The sequence below is a fragment of the Saimiri boliviensis genome (assembly GCF_048565385.1).
Source record: "Saimiri boliviensis isolate mSaiBol1 chromosome 3 unlocalized genomic scaffold, mSaiBol1.pri SUPER_3_unloc_3, whole genome shotgun sequence".
NCBI lineage: Eukaryota > Metazoa > Chordata > Mammalia > Primates > Cebidae > Saimiri > Saimiri boliviensis.
In genome coordinates this window covers 134,376-157,899 of record NW_027412494.1, presented here as the reverse complement: position 1 = coordinate 157,899, position 23,524 = coordinate 134,376, and the positions used below count along the sequence as shown (strand labels likewise).

At 37.3% G+C, this 23,524-nt stretch overlaps 1 non-coding gene across 1 annotated transcript; it reads left to right on the top strand.

Moving 5' to 3' along the window:
• The first annotated feature begins 1,417 nt into the window (after positions 1-1,417).
• LOC141583122 (U6 spliceosomal RNA) lies at positions 1,418-1,524 on the top strand. Its single transcript, XR_012515863.1, has one exon. It is a non-coding gene; the product is annotated as a U6 spliceosomal RNA (small nuclear RNA).
• Positions 1,525-23,524: the final 22,000 nt, after the last annotated feature.

The following is a 23,524-nucleotide window of genomic DNA, read 5'->3' as shown; positions in this document are numbered from 1 at the left end:
ACTTTATCCCAGCACTTTAGGACTGTGGAGGTCTGATCAGCCACATCTCATGTGAAGATTGCCCAGCAGAGATCAGGTATGTGATTTTCCCTATTAATAAAAGGAGACTTGCTTAAAAAAGAAGTCTGGCGACGTTTTTGTAAAGCAGCTGTGCTGTGCTGGGGCCTCACTTTTCAGAGTTATCTGAGGCGTGATATCTACTGGGCATTCTTGCACATGAGATGAAGCTGGTCTGACCTCAGCACTCCTTAGTCTGCTTGCCTCTCCCAGGGCCCCAGCCTGGCCACACCTGCCTACAGGGCACTCTCAGCTGCCCACACCTTTGTTTCTGTGCCAGTGGACCATGCCTGAGCAGTGAAGAGATGCAGCAAAGTGGACTCTTCAGGCACGCACCCGCCTCTACATTGCCTCTCCATACTGAAGCTCTTTATACACAAACGTCCTACATCACTTTGCTGGTGTGTGTTTACATGAGTGGATTTTGCTGCACTTGCCCTACCAGCACATGGGAATGTAGCACGCACTTCAACCCACACCAACTCCCATTGAAGAAAGAGCCATGGTAGGCAGAGGAACAAAATCACAACCTCTGCCAACACCTTCTCTTTGTGCTAATTCTGTGCACGAAAAGGGAATGCTAATATAGGTTGAGTGGTCGTTGCTGCTTAGAGTGTCACAGAGATGGCACCCAGACATGCACAGGCCAGCACCCCAGTCTGAACCAACACTACCTCCAATGCAACAGCACACACAGCAGGGGTCTTCTGGCCGCCACCAAGCTGTCTTGCCTCCACCACTTCCACCACTGGGCAAATGCCAACAGGGAAGCAGGCAGTTTTGCATCTGCTAACACTCTGCCAACACCTGCCACACTTTGCTGCCTTCAGTACAGTAGACTCCAAACTTTGAGGAGCCAGAGAACAAAGTTGAGACCCAATATAAGTTTCCCAGAGTTAAAGCACACAGCCCAGGAATTGAGAGATGAATTTTGGCCCCCTAAAATCCTCGAAAACCAAAGGCAGCTGCCTGCTTCTACCTTAAAACACAATCAAACCCTCAAGATCATCAAATATGATAAAAGAAAAATATCCTGTGCAAAGCTCAGCAACCTCAAAGGTTGAAGGTGAATAAGTTCATAAAGATAAGGAAGAATCAGTGCAAGAACACTGAAACTCAAGAAGTCAGCATGCCTTCTTTCCTCCAGATGATTACATCAACTGTTCAGCCTGTTCAAGTTTTCAGAACTGGCCAGAGGCTGACATGTCTGCAATGATACAAGTAGAATTCAGAATGTGGGTAGAAACAAAGTTCACTGAGTGAAAGAAGTATGTCATCATCCAATGCAAGGAGGCCAAAAATCATTGTAAAACATCGCAGGAGCTAACAGGCAATATATCCAGTATAAACAACATTACTGGTGCTCACTTTGGCAGCACATATATTAAAATTGGAATGATTCAGAGAAGATTAGCATGGCCCCTGCTCAAGGAGGACCTAAAAATTCATGAAGCATTCCATATTTGTAGAAAGAATCAATGTCTTGAAAATGGCCATACTACCCAAAGTAATTTATAGATTCAATGCTGTCCCCCTCAAGCTACCAATGATCTTATTCACAGAACTGGAAAAACCCATCTTAAACTTCATATGGAAGCAAAAGAGAGTGTGGATATCCAAGACAATGCCAAGCAAAAAGAACAAAGCCAGAGGCATCATGCTACCCGATTTCAAACTATAATACAAAGCTACAGTAATCAAAACAGCATGGTACTGGTACTAAAACAGAGAAATAGACCAATGGAACAGAACAGAGGTCCTGGTGGCAATGCCGCACATCTGCAACCATCTCATCTTTGACAAACCTGACAAAGACAAGCAATGGGAAAAGGATTTCTTGTTTAATAATTGTTGTTGGGAAAACAGGCTACCAGTGTCCAGAAAGCAGAAACTGGACCTCTTCCTGACACCTTACAGTAGAATTACCTCCAGATGGATTAAAGATCTAGACATAAGACCTAATGCCATAAAAAAATCTAGAAAAAAAATAGGCAAAGCCATTCAGGACATAGGTGTAGGCAAGTACTTCATGACTAAAACACCAAAAGCATTGGCAACAAAAAGGAAAATAGACAAATGGGACCTTATTAAACTCCAGAGCTTATGTACAGCAAAAGAAACCATCATTAGAGTGAACCAGCAACCAGCAGAATGAGAAACAATTTTTGCAATCTACCCATCTGACAAATGGCTGATATCCATAATCTACAAAGAAATAAAACAGATTTACAAGGAAAAAAACAAGCAAACCCGTTCAAAAGTGGACAAAGGATATGAACAGACACTTTTGAAAAGAAGATATATATGAGGCCAATAAACATGTGAAAAAATACTCATCATCACTGGTTATTAGAGAAATCAAAACCACATTGAGATATCACCTCATGCCAGTTAGAATGGTGACCATTAAAAAATCTGGAGACAACAGACACCAGAGAGCATGTGGAAAAATAGGAACACTTTTACACTGTTGCTAGAAGTACAAACTAGTTGAACCATTGTGGAAGGCAGTGTGGCACTTGCTCAAGGGCCTGGAAATTGTAATTCCATTTGACCCAGCAATCCCATTACTGGGTATATACCCAAAGGATTATAAATCATTCTATTATAAAGACACATGCACACGTATGTTCACAGTGGCACTGTTTACAATGGCAAAGACCTGAAAACAACCCAAATGTCCAGAGACGATAGACTGGACAAGGAAAATGTGACACACATACACCATGGAATATTATACAGCCACAAAAAAAGATGAGTTTATGTCCTTTGTAAGGACATGAGTCAATCTGGAAACCATCATTCTCAGCAAAGTGACAGAAGAAAGAAAATCCAACACTGCATGTTCTCACTCATAGTCAGGTGATGAATAATGATAACAAATGGACACAGGGAGGGGTGCATCACACACTGGGGTCTTTTTGGGGGTGGCCAACAGGGGGACACCAGGGGTTGGGGAGGTCAGGGAGGGATTACCTGAAGAGAAATGCCAGATGTATGTGACTGGATGGAGGCAGGAAACCACATTGCCATATGTGTACCTATGCAAGAATTCTGCATGATCTGCATGTGTACCCTATAACCTGAAGTACAGCTTTTAAAAAAAGAATAAACTGATGTGATAGAGCTGAAAAGCACACTACATGAATTTTTATAATGCAGCCACATGGTAATTGTGTGTGATTGCCTTATAAAAATTTTTGTAATGTGTGTGGGCACCCAAGGGTGCCCTGTAAGCAGGTATGGCCAGGCTGGGGTCCTGGGAGAGGCAAGCAGACTAAGGAGTGCTGAGGTCAAGACCAGCACCATCTCATGTGCAAGACCACCTAGTAGAATAGATCAAGCAAAGGTAAGAGTCTCAGAGCTTGAAAACTGGCTTTCTGAAAGAAAAGAGGCAAGAATGGGGGAAAAGAATAAAAAGGAATGAACAAAACCTTTGAGAAATAAAGTATTATGTAAAAAGGTGAAATATATGCCTTATTAATGTACCTGAAAGAGATGACAAAAATGTAACCAAATTGGAAAACATATTTCAGAATATCATTCATCAGAATTTCCCCAACCTAGCCAGGCAGAACAACATTGAATTCAGGAAATCTAGAGAACCTCAGATATGCCACAAGAAGAACATCTCTAAGACACATAATCATCAGGTTCTCCGAGGTCAAAATGAGGTAAAAATTGTCAAAGGCAGCTAGCGAGAAAGACAAGGTCACCTACAAAAGGAATCCCATCAGACTAACAGTGAACTGCTCAGCTGAAACCCCACAAGCCAGAAGAGATATTCAACTACTTAAAGAAAAAAATTTCAACCTGGAATTTCAAGTTCAGCAAAACTAAGTGTCATAAGTGAAGGAGAAATAAGATCATTTTCATTCAAGCAAATGCTGAGGGAATTCATTACCAGCAGATCTATCTTACAAGAGCTCCTGAAAGTAGAATTTAATATGGAAAGAAAAGATCATCACCAGCCACTACAAAAATGCACTGAATTACACAGACCAGTGATGCTAAAAAAACAAACCACGTACACAAGTCTGTGAAGTTATCAATTAGGAGCATGGTGACAGGATCAAATCCTTACATATCATTGCTAACTTTAAATGTAAATGGGCTAAATGCTCCAATTGAAAGACATAGGGCGACAAGATAGATAAAGAGCCAAGACTCATTTGATTATGCTGTCTTTAAGAGACCCGTCTCAAATGAACTCCCACACATAGGCTCAAAATGAATGGAGAAAAATTCTTCAAGTAAATGGGAAACAGAAAAAAGCAGGTGTTGCAATCCTGGTTTCTGACAAAACAGGCTATACGAATAAAGATAAAAAGAGAAGGGCATGGGCCCGGCGCGGTGGCTCAAGCCTGTAATTCCAGCACTTTGGGAGGCCGAGGCGGGCGGATCATGAGGTCAAGAGTACAAGCCAATCCTGGCCAACATGGTGAAACCCCATCTCTACTAAAAATACAAAAAAAAAAAAAAAAAAAAAAAAAAAAAAAAAATTAACTGAGCGTGGTGGCATGGTCCTGTAGTCCCAGCTACCTGGGAGGATGAGGCAGGAGAATTGCTTGAACCCAGGACACAGAGGTTGCAGTGAGATCAGATTGCACCACTGCGCTCCAGTCTGGTGCCTGGCAACAGAGCGAGACTCTACCTCAGAAGAAGAAAAAAAAAAAAATAGAGAAGGACATTACCAATGTGGCCCTGACCTTTGGTAAATGTTATTATTGCTTGATACCAACCTGGGCTATCCTTATTGTTCAAACCAATGGGATAGATGATTTGCTGAGGTTTGGGAGCTTCTGCCCCCTGGAGAGTCCCAGATCTCCCAAAATTTGGTTCAGAGGTAAGGTTGATTTTGCTTTACAGCTCCTTTTGTGAAGTTTTTCTCATTTCCGGTAAGGAAGACAAGTTGTTTTGCTTCCATGATGGTGGAGAGCAGGCACTTCCTTTCTTGAGTCTCAGCTTGCTTCTGACAGGAAAGGTGAGTGTGAATTTTTTCCTGTTTCTAAGATGGTAGAGAACAGTCATCAGCCTGAGCCTTATTTCCAAGTAAGTGGCTAAATTAGAGATTTGTCTTAAAAATTTTCCTTAATGACTAAAAGTTAAGATTACCAACCACTTAGTTTTAATTTCTCCTTAACATTAAGACACTCAGTAATCATATTTATTGTGCATTTTTTAATTTTGCTTAACTTTATTTATTTATTTATGTTTGAGATTTTATTTCACTTTTCTTTCATCAAGTATGACCATATCTTTCTGACTTGGTCAAATCCAAGGGAATGTTCCAAATTTTGGGAAGAAAGTCATCTGAATTCGCTAAAACTCTTGTAGCTGCCAAGTATGTATTTTCTATTTTGTAGAAATTTCTTCTTCTTCTTTTTTTTTTTTTTAACCTAAGAGTTTCTGTCCACATTAGGCCATCTTTTATCAGCCAAGGCCAGACTGAAGGAGCAGTGGTGACCTTCCAATCCTAAGATTCTGCCCTGTTCCCTACAGCAACCTGAGTTTGGTTCCTAAATCTAATTCTTTCTGGTTTGATATTTGTTACTTTTTAAATATGAGCAGTTTGTCCCAGCTATGATGTGGTAGTAAGAGATTCAAAAGGATTTTCTTTAAGAGCTTTATAATTAAAAGCATATTTTTTTATTATTATTATCATCAACCCATGATCTACCGTAGGTATTTCTCCTAATGCTATCCCTCCCCTAGGCCCATCCGCAACAGACCCAGGTGTGTGATATTTTCCTCCCTGTGTCCATATACTCTCATTGTTCAACTCCCACTTATGAGTAAGAACACGTGGCATTTGGTTTTCCGTTCTTGTGTCAGTTTGCTGAGAATAATGGTTTCTAGTTTCATCCATGTCCCTGAGAAGGACATGAACTCATTCTGTTTCATGGCTGTGGGTGTATATGTGTGACATTTTCCTTATCCAGTTTATTATTGATGGGCATCTGGGTTGGTTCCAAGTTTTTGCTGTTGTGAACAGTGCTGCAGTAAACATATGTGTGCATATGTCTTTGTGGTAGAATGATTTATAATCCTGTGGGTATATACCCAGTAGTGGGATTGCTGGGTCCAATGGCATTTCTATTTCTAGATCATTGAGGAATCACCACATTGTCTTCCACAATGTTTGAACTAATTTACACTCCCACCAACAGTGTAAAAGATTTCCTATATCTCTACATCCTCTCCAGCATCTGTTGTTTTCTGACTTTTTTAATTATTGTTTTTCTGAAATGACAAGTGATGATGAGCTTTTCATCATATGTTTGTTAGCTTCATAAATGTCTTCTTTCCAGGAGTGTCTGTTTATATTCTTTGCCCACTTTTTGATGGAGTTGGTTTTTTCTTGTAAATTTAAGTTCTTTGTAGATTCTGTATATTAGTCCTTTGTCAGATGGATAGATTGCAAAAATTTTCTCCCACTCTGTGGGCTGCCCATTCACTCCGATGATAGTTGTGTTTTGTTTCATTTTAGTTTTCTGTGCAGAAGCTTTTTAGTTTAGTTTAATTCTGTGCAGAAGCATTTGTCAATTTTGACATTTATTGCCATTGCTTTTGGTGTTTTAGTCATAAAGTCTTTGCCCATGCCTATGTTCTGAATGGTATTGCCTAGGTTTTTTTCTAGGGTTTTTATAATTTTAGGTCTTCACTTTTAGTCTTTTATCCATCTTGTGTTAATTTTTGTATAAGGTGTAAGTAAGGGGTCCAGTTTCAGTTTTCTGTACATGGCTACCCAGTTTTCCCAACACCTTTTATTAAATAGGTAATCCATTCCCGATGGTATTTTTGGTCTAGTTTGTCAAAGTTCAGATGGTTGTAGATGTGTGGCATTATTTTTGAGGGCTCTGTCCCATTCCATTGCTCTATATATCTGTGTTGGTTCCAGTACCATGCTGTTTTGGTTACTGTAGTCTGTTAGTATAGTTTGAAGTCAGGTAGCATGATGTCTCCAGTGTTGTTCTTTTTGATTTGCTATGCGGGCTCTTTTTTCATCCCAGATGAAAATAAAGGTAGTTTTTGGCAATTCTGTGAAGAAATTGTAAATGGTAGCTTGATAGGAATAGCATTGAATCTATAAATTAGTTTGAACCATGGGGCCATTTTTATAATATTGATTTTTTGTATCCATGAGCTTGGATTTTTAAAATGTGTTTGTGACGTCTCATATTACTTTGAGCAAAGGTTTGTAGTTCTCCTTTAAGAAAAACTTTGAGTACGGACCCAGGAAGGACAAGGCAGCTGTCTTGGTTCTCCGTGAGTCCATGCTTAACACTGAACTTATATTCCTTTAAATATCAGTTGTTTCTCCAATTTAAGTTCATAGTAGTTGTAACTGATGTGTTGTCATAGGTAACTTGACTTATACCATGGAGTTCGTTCAAATTGCATATATAAACAGTTTCAGTATTGGCTGATTTAGAATGACAGTCTGACAAAATGTTTTCTTGGTATTCAATTAAGTTTTCTTCTACTTGGGTAGGAGTTTAAAAAACAAGTAAGACTTTTCATTAAAATTCCAGGAAATCTTACACAGTCCTTAAAGTATTTGGGATAATTTTACAAAGGATGTGATTCTAAAGTTTCCAGAAATCTGTATTCAAGAGCTCTTTTTCGTGGTCTTTCCATTATTTCGGGAACCTCCTAAAAGACATCATATTCTAGGACATTTTGTGCTTGTGAAGTTTTCAGAAACTGCATCAGTATTAAGCAGTTAAGTGTGGAAATGATGTTAAATAGTTATAGTTACATGATTGACAAGAAAGTTTGTTCATTTCTGTGGTCTACAATTTATCATGGAAACAATATAATTGATAGCACATATTTTGACATATTAGAATTTTAGGAATTTCATACAATTTTCAAACATATATTAACATTGCCTAGAATACAATCCAAAGAAAGTCAAATATTTCTTATTTTGACAGTGCTCCTCATGTAACAACATGTCAAATAATTCCATATACTTCTCTTTTGGATTTTTCAGTGCCCTCTTGTGCATTCCAAATTAAGAAGTCAAAAAGACTTAATTTTGAAGATAAAATTGGATTTGGGGAAGTGTATCAAATATATTAATATTGATATAAATATACTAAAGGCCTAAAACATTTGATATAAAATGGAATGCCAGGTCACAGTAAGTCATTCATTTAGCCAAAATGGTAACTCAAAAAATGTTTAAAGGCAAAAGCCTTTACTCCTTGATAGAAGACTCAGCTTTTCAAGCAATGTGTGTCTTTCCCTTCTTTTTCCTGTAATTTGAGGAGAGACAGAAATATTTTTCATTCTTTAATATTATGTTAAAATCATATTCAAGAAAGAAAGCCAAATTTCACTCCTCCATTAGTGTACTGTTAATGTCAACTCAAATTTTTAATAAAACCTTAAAGATGAATTCATCCAGTCTTCATCAGTTTGACTATAAGTTGAAATTCTTATAAGCTTTTGATAACATTTTACAAATTTGTATTAAAGCAAAATTAGTACTCTAAGAAAACCCTGTTGTGTTTTTATTCCAATGTTCAATTTATGGAAAAACTGAACAATACTCCTTTAAATTTAGCCAGTGTGTTCACACGGTGTTTCTTTTATAAGATGACTAGTTCAAAAACCTTCCACAACTTGCTCAAACCTTTAGCTTCATTCTATTTAAGTCAAAACAATTTTTAACCTTCTGAATGAAGCAAAAATTTACATTCTAATGCCTTATAATGTTTTACTGAAAGCACATTTCACTTTTTCCACAAAGCTTCCATGTAAAACTTTTTTCAGTAGTCTCAATTATATGTTACAGTGTTAGCTCTTACAGGTGAGGGGACGGAAGGCAGCAAACCACACTGCTATGTGTGTACCTATGCAACAATCTTGCATGTTCATCACATGTACCCCAAAACCTAAAATGCAATAAAAAAATAAAAATAAAAATAAAATAAAAAAAATAAAAAAATTAAAAAAAACAATGTTAGCTCTTAGCAATTTTTTTTTTTTGGTGAAACACCTGTCAGGTAAGTTATTTTAATTTTGTACTAGGTATGGAGCTTAGGACACCAGACACAAGTGCATATAAAGTCTGACTTTTTCAAGCATAGCCAGGGAGCACGACTAACTCCACATGTTCTCAGACCTTACCTAGAATCTAGTGACTCCAAAGCAGGTAAGTTGAACAAATTTTAAAAGTCAAAAAAAGCAGTTTATTACTTTAAATCATTTTACAAACCTAATATCTGACCTGCCTAATTTAGAGCTAATGTCTTTATTTTACCAATAAACTTTAAAACTGTCTTTATTTCTCAAATATTACTAAAGTCATGTGAAGTAAAAGGTATTAGAGTTTTTATTTTTCTGAAAAAATTAATTTGATTTAAGCATTCATTATTTTAAAGGCAATTAGAGAGTTTTTTTTATTTATAAACATCACCCACAACACCTAAAAATACACAAAATAGATCCAGTAGTTGTTGCTCTTACTGTCCCCACCTGATGTCCATTTATCACTGTTGCTGACAGCGATAAATGTGTGGAATAGTTGGGGCTAACAAACATTTCACTGTGATATTCCTTTTTAGGTCAAATGAAATTTAAAGAAAATTTTATTGAAACTAAAACAAGCAGTGTTTTCAAATTTTTGCAATAAATGATAAGCAAACAGAAGTACGAGTTACTATATTGTTAAGAGGAGGCAAAAAGAAGTACATGCCTATTTCTAATTGACCAGGCACAGACCACAAGAGGCAACATGGACAAGTGTTTGAGTAGTGACTTCTTAAAAGAAACTTTTCCCTGAAAGCCACCTGGAGGGCACTGCTACTCAGAGGAAAAGAGCTTGTGAGGAGTGGACTATTGTGTGGATAGAGTTTACATTTTTGGGGAGAAGAAGAAACTTCGGTTTACAGGCATGTTTCTTTTTAAATCTGGTGATTTTAACATGATAATTATTTGACTTTTGGTATGCTACTCAACTTCTTTATATCTTACTATTCTCACAATAAGAAAAGGATAAATAATACCTTTGTAGAGTGTGTTTCAGAATTAAATAAGGTAATGTTTTTGGAGTTCCTGGCACTCAATATGTGACCAATAAAAAGTAGCTATTGCTATCAATTTTATCATTAATCATTATCTTTATTATTATCATTATTTATTAAGTAACCAATATGAAGCAGGAGTTATAAGAGATATGAGAAAATAATAATGAATTATTTTCTTATATTAAGTTGTTCAGGCAGAAACCTCTGTTTTCTAACTAATAGCTGATAATAGATCTGAACTACAGAGTTCTTATGGATGACTCCCTTATAAATAATGTTGAGTTTAGACTGCTATTTATATACAAAAATTTTAGAACAAATGCTAACAGTTGGTGATGTGTCCAGAATCGGCAGTCTTCCATTACTAGCTCTCAGCTTCACAAATTGACATCTTCACTAATTTGATCTATGCCCATAACCTTTTCCCCTTTAGTCCACAGAACAGTCTAAATGTTTGGACAAAGATTTCACACCAACCATTCAGTTTACAAGTGAACAAAGATATATTTATCATACTTTGAATGAGAATACTTCTTATATTATGGAATTTTTAAAATGTTCTGTGCCTGGGGCCCAAGCAACGATTTCTAACTACCATTTGGCTTCTCAGTTCCATTGCAATGACATACTGTAAGCAGTTTTAAAATTTAATTAACTATACTTAGCTTCTTAGAAGGCATTTGTTTTCTGCTTTTATAATAACCTCTCTGTTATGAAGCATGCCTTGTAGTTATCAAATGGCATCAACTCCCATAGTTAGTTCATTGGCACTCTCTGTCTGACTGTACAAAGCAATGTAAGAAATAAGAAGCCAAAGCAGAACACCAGAAAAAGCCAAAATATTATTACTCTAAAGGTTTCTCACCACAACTCTCAGGATGGAACATAATTAGATACAATAATAATAATAATATAAAGTTATAAATCCTTGCATGCTCCAATCAGCTAATCAACTTAGAAGTTAATATGCAGTATTTCCTTTCTTTTTGCAACTATAACAACACATCAGGAATAGGTAGCTTTAACTAGATTAGTTTAACAAAAAAGAATGAGAGAAGAACCAATAGGTACAATAAGAAATGACAATGATGAAAATGCCACCAATCTCATAGAAGTAAAAAAAGATCCTTAGGAACTATTATGAACACCTCTATGCAGACAAATTTTAAAAAATCTAGAGAAAATAGATAAATTTCTGGAAACATACAACATCCCAACATTGAACCAGGAAGAAAGTGAAAACTTGAAAAAGACAGTAACAAATTTTAAAATTGAATCAGTAATAGAAAAACTGCCAACTAAAAAAGTCCTGGACTAGATGGATTCACAGCTGGATTCTACCAGATGTTCAAGGAATAACTGATATTAATCATATGGAAACTATTCCAAAAAAATGAGAGAGAGGGATTCCTCTCTAACTCATTCTAAGAAGCCAGCATCTACCTGACACCAAAATCTGGTAGAGATAAAACAAAATAGTAAATCTTCAGGTCAATATCCCTAAAAAACATAGAGGCAAAAACTCTCAAGGAAATATGAGCAAACTAAAGCCAGCAACATGTTAAAATGCTAATTTGTCATGATCATGTGGGCTTTATTCCTGGAATGTAAGGCTGGCTTGGCATATGCAAATCAATAAATGTCATTCACCACATAAACAGAATTAAAGGCAAAACCATATAACAATCTCAATAGACACAGAAAAACTTTAGATAAAATCCAACATTACTTACTGATAAAATCCTTAACAGACATGGTATCAAACGGCCATACCTCAAAACAGTAAGAGCCACCTATGACAAACCCACAGGCAGCATCATACCAAACAGGCAAACAATGAGCCATTTTCCTTGAGGCCTGAACCAATGCAAGAGTGTCCACTCTCACCACTCCTATTCAGCATAGTACTGAATGTCCTGGCCAGAGCAGTTGGGCAAGATAAATAAATAAAAGTCATCCAAACAGGAAGAACACAAGTCAAACTCTCTCTTCGCTGTGATATGATTCTATATCTATAAAATTCTAAAGACTCTGCCAAAAGGTTCCTTGAAATATCAAATGATTTTAATAATATTTCAAGATACGAAATCAATGCATAGAAATTAGTAACATTTCTGTACATCAATAACATGCAAGCTGAGAGTCAAATAAAAAATACAGCAGTCACATATACCGCAGTCACAAATAAAATGAAATACCCAAGAATGTGGCTAACCAAGGAGGTGAAAGAGCTCTTGAAGGAGAACTACAATACAATCTTCAGATTCAATGTTATTTCTTATTAACCTACCAACATAATTTCTCACCTAATTACAAAAAATATTCTAAAACTCATATGGAAGCAGAAAAGAGCCAGAATGGCCCAAAGAATCCTAAGCTAGAAGAGCAAAGCTGGAGGCATCATACTGCCCCACTTGAACATATACTACAAGGCCGAAGTGACCCAAACAGCATGGTGGTGACACAAAAACAAACATGTAGACCAAAGGGACCAAATAGAGTACCCAGAAATAAAGCCACACACCTACAACCACCTGATCCAACCAATGGAGAAAAGACTCTCTGTTTAATAAATGATGCCGAAATAACTGGCTAGCCATAGGGAGAAGAAAGAAACTGGATACTCACATTTTACCATGTACAGTAATTAACTCAAGATGGATTAAAGATCTCTAACTATAAAAATCTTAGAAGAAAATCTGGGAAATACTCTTTCTGACATTGTCCTTGGCAAAGAACTCTTAGCAAATTCCCTCAAAGCAATTGAAATTAAAAAATTAACAAGTAAGTAGTACCTAATTAAAGAACTTCTGCACAGCAAAAGACACCTGTCAACAAGTAAACAGATAATCCACACAATGAGAGAAGATACTCACAAATTATGCATCTGATAAAGGTCTGAGACCCAGAATCTGTAAGGAATTTAAATCAATAAGCAAACAAACAACAAGAACAAAGAGAAAAACAAAACAAAACAAACCCAATTCTATCAAAAAATGGACAAGGGATATGAACAGACACATCTCAAGATAAGTTATATTTAAAATCCTATGTTATGTATTTATCATAAACATTTATATTTGAATATTCATATTATTATTTGCTCTATTATATACTATTCAATTGTATGTAATATACATTATGTGGTGTGTGTGTACATGTACATATATATATTACATATTCTGTATTGTCAACCTATGAAGTAGGGAAGGTAGGTGTTGTTTCTTGTTTATAAGTGAAGAAATAATAAAAAGGGAAATGACTTTTCTAAGGCTAGAAACTGTTGATCGAGGGCTCAGTTATCACTGTAACTAGTTTAATATGTTTTTTCCTATTATCTTGCAATTACTTAAGAAATTCTAACTAATTTAATCCTTCCTGAAAGAATACACAAATGAAAACTGTTACTTAAATGTAGATTTCTACAGAGCTCTCATACCTCAAACCTCACATCAGTCCTGTGAGGTAGATTATTGTCACTTTCCCCAGTTAGAGATGAGTAAAACATAGAGATTAAAGCAGCATTCAAAGTTAGGCTAACCACCTCCGCATACGTGTTGAAATCACTATCTATGAGCTGTGTGATCTTTTTCAAGTTACTTTATTACTCTGAGGCCTATTTTATTATTTGTAAAATTAATGAAGTAATAATACATAAGTTAACAGATGTCCATAGTAATTGAATATGTTTAATGTGCTTAGAAAATTATCTGGAACACAGTTAGGTGTTTTAATAAAGATTCATTTTCCTGACTTTTAAGTCAGTATCTCTCATGTATTCATTAATAGTAAACAGTAAAATAATATATGAATTTTTTCAAAAAATCAAAGGTATGTCAACTAACCTTATCTAGTCCTTTAGAGTAGCTTGTGCCCTGGAGGAAATATCATGTCAACTCTGAATTCTGTCTATAATGAGTCCAGTTTTCAATACATAAAACTGACATAAATTAAGCCTGACACAGTTAAAATTAAAATGTGAGGGATTACAATGTGAGGCAACATTATATTGTAACTATCAACTTCTCTAATAACTAAAGAGATGTTTTAAATAATATGTTTACTGTTAATAAATACATTTGGGGTCTAAACCCGGGAGGATGTGGGGTTTCCAGTTCCAGAACTGAGCACCCGGTTGCAGAATCATCCCAGCGGACACTCTCCGCTCCCAGAAGCTGCAGCAGCCGGTGGGTTTGGAGCATCAGAGCCCCGGGCGTCCAGGGATGAGGACCACATGTCGGGGACTTTTCCCCCGGCGCCGGCAGTCAGGGTTCTTGGCTCTTTGCATCCTCCCAGGAGCCGTAGGATCACCCGTGCCCGCCCTGTCCCAGGCCGAGGGGCCCGGACTGGGCTCTTCCCTCGTGAGCCCCTGGGCCTCGGCACCTCGATGTCTTCCTCCCAAAGGGCGCCCTTCACTGCCGCTGTCTCTTAGTCTACCTGACTCCATTTAAGTGACAGTTCATCACACTTTCCAATTTTAGCAGGTATCGTAGGAAAGGCTGTGTCTCAGGGCACTTGGCTGTTCGAAAATATGAGCACACCATATTTCCCTTTATTTCTCATATTTATTTCATGAAGGCCAAGCCATGCCTTCACGAGGCCGAGTGTGAAACCCTGGAAGACTGGGGCGGCCCGCTCAGACTCAGCTTGCACCTCTCTGCCTCGTCGGTCTTCTGATGCTTCTTGAAGTGCAGTTTTACTTTACCTTTTACAATGCTGAAATGTCTTACATTTGCTTTCTGTGATTTTCCTGTTCAGTAGGGTTATGGAGTGTGGATTTCAACCTAAGAGGGACAAAGAGGTAAAGAAGGTTTTCACTGAAAGTGTCTGGATGGATTTTCAGGTTCGCCTCGCAGAAGACCGCCAACAGGCAGAGTCCCTTTTTTGCTTGAAGATGTTAAAATCACTCTCTCAATCTCTTTCTCTATCTCTTTCTTTCTCTCTCTTCTCTCCTCTCTTTCTCCCCACATCCAAAATAAACTTAGCTACTCGGGAGGCTGAGGCAGGAGAAGTACTTGAACCCAGGAGGCAGAAGTCGCAGTGAGCCCAGATCGTGCCACTGCACTCCAGCCTGGGCGACAGAGTGAGAGTGTCTCAGTGCCAGATATAGACGACGGGGAGGAAGGCAGCAAATCACACTGCCACGTGGGTACCTATGCAACAATCTTGCACATTCGTCACACGTACCCCAAAACCTAAAATGCAATAAAAATAAATAAATAAATAAATAAAATAAAAAATAAACAACAACAACAACAAAAGTTTGGAGAAGAAGGTGCCATTTTTCCTAGTCGCTTTTCTTACTGCAATGGTGACCGCATTTCCTTCACACCTGCAGTCCAAGAGCTTCCACCTGGGGGAATGTGCAGACCTCTTGGTCAATGATGCCAGGCCACAGTGCCGGCCTCCTTCTGCTTTTGGCCTACAATGCAGTCAGGGACAAGACTGGACCTCACCAGATACTGGTCGGATGTTACCCTCCCCAGAGACTGGAGGGCCGCGCTCCCAGAGGCCTACTTCATAACAGCCTTCAGTCAGGAAATTCCGTGGCATTCCACCCCTCTGCCGCCCCATTTCCATATTCTGTCTCCTCCCTTGCCCATTCTGAGAGGATTTACCACCTTTCTGGACCCTTTGGAGTCCCACGTGGACAAGACAAACGGGGCATTGCCTTTTCCTGCAGGGGCGGGAAGAGCAGTCACAGCGGGGGAAACTGGACTCACCGCGCTCACCCCCACATACTGGTGCCCTGCTGGGTCCGGCAAACTCAAACAAGCACTCTCTGAAGCTTCTCTGGAAAGGGAAGGACTGTGAGGTTTCTGATGCGGCAAGAGGAGCCAAAGGGAGAGGACCCAGGCCTTCCCTTGGCTCTAGAGAAGGAACCCAGAAGAGGGGCAGATCCAAAGGAAAAACGCAAAGGCGGCCCTGCCCCACGACCTGAGCCGGCTAAGGGTCGCACGCTACATTGCGTTGATCAGAACAGTTGTTTGCTCATATTAAGAAATCCTGGAAGAGGCATTGTGTAAGCAATCTGAGCGTTTTATTCATGAATGGGTATTGGATGTCACCAATGCTTTTCTTCCGTAAGCGGTGTAATCATGTTCCTTTCCTTTTTAGTTTGTTAAATGTTGGACAACACTGATGAATTTTGGAATGTTGAACCAAACGTGCACACTTGGAGTAAATTGTGCTTTGTGATGGTGAAAAAAAAAAAAACTTTATTTGTTAGAATTTAGGAAGAACTGATTTTTTTTTTTTTTTTTTTTTTTTTTTTTTTTTTTTTGAGACGGAGTTTCGCTCTTGTTACCCAGGCTGGAGTGCAATGGCGCGATCTCGGCTCACCGCAACCTCCGCCTCCTGGGCTCAGGCAATTCTCCTGCCTCAGCCTCCTGAGTAGCTGGGATTACAGGCACGTGCCACCATGCCCAGCTAATTTTTTGTATTTTTAGTAGAGACGGGGTTTCACCATGTTGACCAGGATGGTCTCGATCTCTCGACCTTGTGATCCACCCGCCTCGGCCTCCCAAAGTGCTGGGATTACAGGCTTGAGCCACCGCGCCCGGCCCAGAACTGATTTTTTAAAAGGTAAAATTCATACATTTATTTATCTTTGCATAAAAAGACACACCCAAACTTAGATATTAGAAACAGTACTTTATCATTATGTCTCATACTTCCGTGGTTTACCAGGCTTAGCAGGCTGATTCCATCTTGGAGTCCTTTATGTACTGCAGTTATATGGTAGTTAGGTCTGGAATCACCTAAAGCCTACTTAACTCACATGTCTTGTTTCAATTGGGATGTCTGGAAGTATTGAGGGCTAATTGATCATCTTCCGGCTCTCACTCTTGCTGTGTGTGTGTGTGTGTGTGCGTGCACACGCGTGTGTAGTGTGTCTGTGTATCTCTTCATGTAGTGTATCCCCGTGGCTATTTGAGCTTACTCATAACAGGGTGATCAGGGTAGGCTGGGCTACATACATAGCAGGTGACTGGTGACGTCCCTTAAGGCAAGCTTTCCAAAAAAAGAAATGAAAAAAGCTGCCAGTATCTTAAACTCTGGAATCGAAAACAGATATGTAATCATCTAATTGAGATCAGTGGGAGAAAGATCAAAGGTTTTGGGGCCATCTGTAATCTGGCATAGCCATCTAAAAACATGTATTTCCTAGACTTTCTATCATTTCTGTGCATGTATATTTTATATTATTAAAATAGTCTAAAAAGTAGGTTACTTAATAATAGAGAAAATATTTTCCAAATATTTAGCATTTAATGATTCTCTAGTATTTTGTTAACGTATATTTAAGAACTATCTCTTTGTTACTAATGTTGCACATTCTAATTGTCTATCGTTCCTCACTCTTTGAATCAACAGCATAGTGAACATTCTTTTAGTTTAAACATTTAAAAATTTCAAAGCAATTTTCGTAAGAACTATCCTAAGAATCAAAATTACCGACTCGAATTCAATAACCATGCAAGTCTTTTAAAGCAACTATGCAAGTCTTTTAATGTGTGCAAAGAAATCTTTAAATGTGAATATTAAATCATAAATTCCAGAAGACATATTTTTCCTATCTAAATCAAAGGATTTCAGTAAAACCATCTCACTGACACTGCAAAGAAAATTTTTCAGAGCACCTTCATAGAACACTTTGCAGAGACAGAATATTTAACATGTCCACAATCAAGCAGTGTTAATGCTCAGAATCTTTTACCATTTTATGTTATGTCAGGACTTATGTAATGGTTATAATAATAAAATAACTGAAGAAGAAATCCAAGGTATTTTAGGTAGAATATTTCCATATTTCAAACAAGAAAATTCTGGACAATAAAAAATAAAAATACAAAGATTCTCTACAGAAGAATATGAGTTGAGATGTACACATACAAAAGTAATCAATAAATTATTAAATTCATAGTTCTGAAGAAGGCCAGAATGAGCAAAAGTGGAGCTGGAGAATTCCATTCTGCAAACATCCTAGCTCCTCATTGTGAGTGCACACTCCTACCCCAAATTAGAGTCATATGAAGACATAATAGTAGCTATAATTAAAAGTGATAATCAGTTTACTTTTGGTCAATCTTTTAGGACATTGTTATATCCCTCAAAGTCATCTTCAGAAGAGAATGGCATGAGAATATTTTGAGGAATTTTGAGAAATGAGATTTAGCTTTCTGACTTTGGAAACTGCAATAACTGATATATTTCAGTTATTTGAATATATAAACTGAAAATCTTGACTACATCAAGACACATACTGGTTGTACCAAATGGGCACTTGAGCCTCAATCTACAGAGACCAGCCTTTATATCATTATTTATCTCACATGTGGGGCAATTCCACAAGCACTAGCAAAGAATGCCAGGTCATAAGTTTTTAAGTGTCACTTTTAGGGGTGTGTGTGTGTGTGTGTGTGTGTGTGTGTGTGTGTGTCTTTACATATGCATTAAAAGTTCAAAGTAGAGCTATTTCTAGTCTAATAGAAAGCATAAAGTTATGCATAAATGCTTATATAAAATACTTATCAAGCCATATTTGCTTATATTGTGAGTTCTATCTTTCTTAACTGGTATCTCATATTTTTATAAATATTTTAATTAAAAGAACCAATCCACATCTTGATAAAGAGAGGAATCATTAACAGATTTTACAAGAAATAGCCTAATTATTTACAGGCTAACTTATGACATAGAGAATGGGTTGGGTAACAAGATTTATAGAATGATACAGATCTGAGATTATTTCTATTTAGATTTGCAATTTTTTACTTGTGAGAAATTTAGTTAATTATCTACAAAAAAGAAAATATATGGCATCTTTTACACTGAATATAACTTTTCCATGTAAAATATTATTAAAATTAGGCTGGTCACAGTGGCTCATGTGTGTAATCCCAGAACTTTGGGAAGCTGAGGCAGGGGATCACATGAGGTCAAGAGTTCAAGACCAGCCTGGACAACATCATGAAGCACTGTACTTACTAAAAAAATACAAAAGTAACCAGGTGTTGTGGTGGGCACCTGTAATTCCAGCTACTTGAAAGGCTGAGGCAGGAGAATTGCCTGAACCTGGGAGGTGAAGGTTGCACTGAACTGAGATCACGCCATTATACTCCAGCCTGGGCTACAAGAGCAAAACTTCACCTCAAAGAAAGGAAAGTATTAAAATTAATTAACACTAAATACATTTCTCAAAAGTCTTGTTTTCTACTTTGTTTTTAATTTTGATTCTTTCATGTTCTGCATTAAGTTATTCAAAGTCAATAATCAAGAAAGGCCAGAATGGAATGCTAAACTTCAGTAAGTAGCAATTTTTAATGTTATTTTGTAGATTGTCTTGCAGAGACTAGACACTGTAGTTCTTTTGTACTTTTGTCTAATTATTAGTTTCCTAATTAGGATTAAATAAAACAAATAGTAGCCAGAGATATTTTTTTCAGTGTTCACTTGACACAGATTTAAAGTTCCTTTAATCATACAATGACTTTGTTGGTTTTTTAAGGATTCATTACATAAAACTTAAGACAACTGAATCCTGCAGACAAAACAACTAATGAGTAACTTGAAAAAGATTTCCATTGGCTGGATTAATCTGTATTACTTAGAATCAAGTCAGTTCTTTGTTCATGTGGATATTGAAAATAATAAAGCAACATTCAAATTCATATTTTATTTAGTTTTAAGTAATGCCTAATTTTATCTTGACACTAACCCTCTGGCAAAATGAGCCATTTGAATACGCAAAACAAAATCAAACAACAAATAAATAAATAATAGATAAAGTTAAAAGTATGTTGAAACTTCCAGCTTTAGACTTCAAGCCATTTTAATTCATTTATGGATTAACAATAAAAGGGAAAACACTGAATAAGATTCTTCATCTTTTGTAGTAAGGCAAATATATTTAAAAAACATGTCATCCATGCATTAGCAACTGGAAAAGAGAATAGATTGTTTTTCCTATTTCATCCACCAAAATATTTTGGTATAAAATATATATTGAATTTCTAAAATAAAAATTTGAAAGTAGACTTAAAACATAATTTTACCTGGTTGAGGGTATGTGAACTCTTTCAAGATAACTTGGGAATAAAATTTTCAATACTTAATTATTTATCCAGATAAAACCAACCAGCATTTTAAACAATTTATTTCTGTACACTGAGTTTTTTTCCCTTGGCAGTGTGGGTAATAACAGATGCTTATATTTACACATTTGAAAAAACACTTTTTAGCCTTACATCTTTAATAAGTAGATGAAGCAATACGAAGTGTTAATATCATGCCATGCACCAAACCAACTTCTGTGACATAACTCCACTCCAGCCCTCCATTTACAATGTATTTGAGGTTTTAAAATCTCAGTTTATTCACATGTAAGTGGATTTCTGTGAGAATGAAATGAAATAATAAGGGTGTAATATCAGTCAAACCAAATGGCACATACAAGCCTCATATAATAAGTTTTCAGTAAATGTTGCTTTTTAAAAAAAAATATTTCTCTATTGTAACTCATTTAGTCAACATATGAGAAAAATAAATATCACAACTTCATCCACCACTCCAAAAATGATTATATTCATAGTCAACTCTGTCTCTATTTTCTCTATTCTTAGGTAAGGTCATAACACCAAATAGCTACCTTTACTTCTAGAGTAATTGATCAAATAAGTAATGTCCATTGAAATCATAAAACATGAAAGGAACATAGATACAAATAAGGTAAACATGCTTTAGAATTTGTGTTATAATTTGTATTAGTGTTAGGTTAACACTAGCTCCTATAACAGTTAGCACCAAAATATGAAGAGATTAATATAATTTTAGTTCTTTTTTACGAAATTCTAATGGGTGGTGGGAAGAGGTTTGTGCTCTGCTTGATATGTCATTCTTTATGGATTCCTTGACTCATCAGATGAAGACTGTGCTTCTTCTTTAAGTTTGTTTTTCAGTATCTCCCTGAGAGTCATCCTCAATTCACCAGCAAGGAAAAACTACAAAGACAGTATAGAGTATGAGATGTGTCAAGTTGTGTTATAATGGACCTGAAAAAGGCTTACATCACTTATCTCCATATGTCAGTGGCCAAGGCTTACTCTTTTGGTCATAACTAATTGCAAGGGATACTGGTGTAACCGAATTCTGGGGAGCAGGGGAAGCTCAGGTACCAATGTTCTTTTCCAGACCCTTGGTACCTCACTCACCCAAGAATGGGAGAGGGGACCACGCTGGGCACGGAGAGTGACTAAGTAAATATCGGACCCGAAAGAGTTTTGCAGAAAGTGATTTATTTAGGCAGATAAATAGAAAAAGGAGAAAGAGAAAGAGCTTCCACGAGGTCATGGAAGGGGATCCAGATATGGAGTCCAAAGAGGTGTTAAAGAAGGCGACGTTTAACCAGGGAGGAATTCCTGCCCTCTTTAAGTTTTCTGGGTCTATGAAGAAAGTTCCTTTAAACTTCACTGGAGTGATTGCTTTTTGATTTTTCCTGTGTATGCCAAAGTTTAAACAAATACTTTCAGTCCCCGGATGGAGACGTGGGGGCAATAATGGCACCGGGAAGACATATGGAACCAAAAGAGAGCCTGCATAGCCAAGTCAATTCTAAGCAAAAAGAACAAAGCAGGAGGCATCACACTACCAGACTTCAAACTATACTAAAAGGCTACAGTAATCAAAACAGCATGGTGCTGGTACCAAAACAGAGATGTAGACCAATGGAACAGAACAGAAACCTTGGAGGAAACACAACATATCTACAACTATCCGATATTTGACAACCTGAAAAAAAAACAAGCAATGGGGAAAGGATTCCCTGTTTAATAAGTGGTGTTGGGAAAACTGGCTAGCCATGTGCAGAAAGCAGAAACTGGACCCCTTCCTGACACCCTACACGAAAATTAACTCCAGATGAATTAAAGACTTAAACATAAGACCTAACACCATAAAAACCACAGAAGAAAATCTAGGCAAAACCATTCAGGACATAGGCGTAGGCAAGGACTTCATGACCAAAACACCAAAAGCATTGTCAACAAAAGCCAAAATAGACAAATAGGACCTAATCAAACTCCACAGCTTCTGCATGGCAAAAGAAACAGTCGCTAGAGTGAATTGGCAACCAACAGAATGGGAAAAAATTTTTGCAGTCTACCCATCTGACAAGGGGCTGATATCCAGAATTTACAAAGAACTAAAACAGATCTACAAGAATAAAACAAGCCCATTCAAAAGTGGGTGAAGGATATGAACAGACACTTTACAAAAGAAGACATACAGGAGGCCAACAAATATATGAAAAAATGCTCATCATCACTGGTCATTAGAGAAATGCAAATCAAAACTACATTGAGATACTATCTCATGCCAGTTCGAATGGCTATCATTAAAAAATCTGGAGACAACAGAAGCTGGAGAGGATGTGGAGAAATAGGAACACTTTTACACTGTTGGTGGGAGTGTAAATTAGTTCAGCCATTGTGGAAGACAGTGTGGTGATTCCTCAATGACCTAAAAATAGAAATCCCATTTGACTCTGAAATTCCATTACTGGGTATATATCCAAAGGATTATAAATCGTTCTACTATAAGGGCACGTGCACACGAATGTTCATTGCAGCACTGTTTACAATAGCAAAGACCTGGAACCAACCCAAATGCCCATTGATGATAGACTGGACAGGGAAAATGTGGTACATATACACCATGGAATATTATGCAGCCGTCAAAAATTATGACTTCGTGTCCTTTGTAGGGACATGGATGAACCTGGAAACCATCATTCTCAGCAAACTGACACAAGAGCAGAAAATCAAACACCACATGTTCTCACTCATAGGCGGGTGTTGAACAATGAGGACACATGGACACGGGGAGGGGAGCACTACACACTGGGGTCTGTTGGAGGGAAATGGGGGAGAGACGAGGGATGGGGAGGTGGAGAGAGATAGAAATTACAGATATAGGTGAGGGGGAGGAAGGCAGCAAATCACACTGCCATGTGTGTAGCTATGCAACAATCTTGCAAGTTCTTCACATGTACCCCAAAACCTAAAATGCAATAAAAAAATTTAAAAAAAAAAAAGAAAGAAAGAAACTACCCCCATATTTCAGCCCCAGGAAAAGAATACATTCCCTCACTAGGACCAAAAGGAAACTTGTTTCTGGACCTCCTAATTTACCTGTTCCTAAAAAAGTCATAATTGAATACATAGTCAACATATAGTCTTTTTATATCCATATATTTGTTACAAAATAAAGAGCTTTTGTCAGTGCCTATTGAGCATCACAGTGAATATGCAGTATTAAATTATAGCTGGTATCATAGGCACACGCTATCATGCCCAGCTAAATTTTGTATTTTTAGTAGAAATGGAGTTTCACCATGTTGGCCAAGATAGTCTTGATCTCCTGACCTC